Source organism: Perca flavescens, chromosome 5 (assembly GCF_004354835.1).
Source record: "Perca flavescens isolate YP-PL-M2 chromosome 5, PFLA_1.0, whole genome shotgun sequence".
In the NCBI taxonomy this organism is placed as follows: Eukaryota; Metazoa; Chordata; class Actinopteri; order Perciformes; family Percidae; genus Perca; species Perca flavescens.
The window spans coordinates 39,689,198-39,692,926 of NC_041335.1; positions in this window are offsets into that span (position 1 = coordinate 39,689,198).

Consider the following 3,729-nt stretch of genomic DNA (forward strand, 5'->3'; position numbering starts at 1 on the left):
GATACACACAGAGATACACACAGAGATACACACAGAGATACACACAGAGATACACAGAGATACACACAGAGATACACACAGAGATACACACAGAGATACACACAGAGATACACACAGAGATACACACAGAGACACACACAGAGATACACACAGAGATACACACAGAGATACACACAGAGACACACAGAGATACACAGATATACACACAGAGATACACACAGAGATACACACAGAGATACACACACACACAGAGATACACACAGAGATACACACAGAGATACACACACACACACAGATACACACAGAGATACACACAGAGATACACACAGAGATACACACAGAGATACACACACAGAGATACACACACACACAGAGATACACACAGAGATACACACAGAGATACACACACACACAGAGATACACACACACACAGAGATACACACACACACAGAGATACACACACAGAGATACACACACACACACAGAGACACACAGAGATACACAGAGATACACACAGAGATACACACAGATACACAGAGATACACACAGAGATACACACAGAGGTACACACAGAGATACACACAGAGATACACACAGAGATACACACAGAGATACACACAGAGATACACACAGAGGTACACACAGAGATACACACAGAGATACACACAGAGATACACACAGAGATACACACACACACAGAGACACACACACACAGAGATACACACACATATACACACAGAGATACACACAGAGATACACACACACAGAGATACACACAGAGACACACACACACACACAGAGATACACACACAGATACACACAGAGATACACACAGATATACACACAGATACACACAGAGACACACACAGAGATACACAGAGATACACACAGATATATACACACACACAGAGATACACACAGACACACACACACACAGAGATACACACAGAGATACACACAGAGATACACACAGAGATACACACAGAGACACAGAGACACACAGAGATACACACAGAGATACACACACAGAGACACACACACAGAGATACACACAGAGATACACACAGAGATACACACAGAGATACACACAGAGATACACACAGAGGTACACACAGAGATACACACAGAGATACACACACAGAGATATACACACAGATACACACACACACATATACACAGAGAGAGATACACACAGATATACACAGAGATACACACAGAGATACACACACACACAGAGATACACACAGAGATACACACAGAGATACACACAGATATATACACACAGATATATACACACAGATATACACAGAGATACACACAGAGATACACACAGAGATATACACACAGACACACAGATACACACACAGAGATATACACACAGATACACACAGAGATACACACAGAGATACACACAGAGATACACACAGATACACACAGAGATACACACAGAGATACACACACAGAGATATACACACACAGAGAGATACACACAGATATACACACACACAGAGATACACACACACAGATATACACACACAGATATACACACAGACACAGAGATACACACACAGATACACACAGAGATACACACAGATACACACACAGAGATACACACAGATATACACACAGATATACACAGAGATACACACAGAGATACACATACACACAGAGACACACAGAGATACACACAGATACACACACACACAGATATACACACAGAGATACACACAGATATACACACACACAGATATACACACACAGATATATACACAGAGATACACACAGAGATACACACAGATATACACACACACAGAGATACACACAGAGATACACACAGAGATACACACAGATATATACACACAGATATATACACACAGAGATATATACACACAGAGATACACACAGAGATACACACAGATATATACACAGATACACACAGATATACACAGAGATACACACACAGAGATACACACAGATACACACAGATATACACACAGATATATACACACAGATATACACACAGACACAGAGATACACACAGAGATACACACAGATATACACACACACAGAGATACACACACACACACAGATACACAGATACACACAGAGATACACACAGAGATACACACAGAGATATACACACAGATATACACACAGAGATATACACACAGATATACACAGAGATATACACACAGATATACACACAGATACACACATACACACACAGATACACACACATATATACACACAGATATACACACAGATATATACACAGAGATACACACACAGATATACACACAGAGATACACACAGAGATACACACACACAGAGAGATACACACAGATATATACACAGAGATACACACACACATACACAGATACACACACAGACACACACAGAGATACACACACAGAGATACACACAGATACACACAGATATACACACAGATACACACACAGAGATACACACACACACAGATATACACACATACATAGATACACACACACAGACACACATATACACAGAGATATACACACAGATATATACACACAGATACACACAGAGATACACACAGATACACACAGAGATACACACACAGAGATACACACAGATATATACACACAGAGATACACACAGAGATACACACAGATATACACACACATATATACACACAGAGATATACACACAGAGATACACACAGAGATACACACAGATATACACAGAGATATACACACAGATATACACACAGATATATACACACACAGATATATACACACAGAGATACACACAGAGATACACACAGATATATACACACAGAGATACACACAGAGACATATACACACAGAGATACACACACACACACACACACAGATATACACAGATACACAGATACACACAGATATATACACAGAGATATATACACACGGAGATACACACAGAGATACACACAGATATACACACAGATATACACACAGATATATACACACAGAGATATACACACAGAGATATACACACAGATACACACACAGATATACACACAGAGATACACACAGAGATACACACAGAGATACACACACAGAGATACACACAGAGATACACACAGAGATACACACAGAGATACACACAGAGATATACACACAGAGATACACACACAGATATACACACACAGAGATACACACAGAGATACACACAGAGATACACACAGAGATACACACACAGATATACACACACAGAGATACACACAGAGATACACACAGAGGTACACACAGATATACACACACAGATATACACACAGAGATACACAGATATATACACACAGAGATACACACAGAGATACACACAGAGATACACACAGATACACACAGAGATACACACAGAGACACACAGAGGTACACACAGATATACACACAGAGATACACACAGAGATATACACACAGATATACAGACACACACAGATATACACACAGAGATACACACAGATATATACACACAGATACACACAGAGAGATACACACAGAGATACACACAGAGATACACACAGAGATACACACAGATATACACACACAGAGATACACACAGATATATACACACAGATATATACACACAGATATATACACACAGATATATACACACACACAGATATACACACAGAGATACACACAGAGATACACACAGATACACACAGAGATACACACAGATATACACACACAGAGATACACACAGAGATAT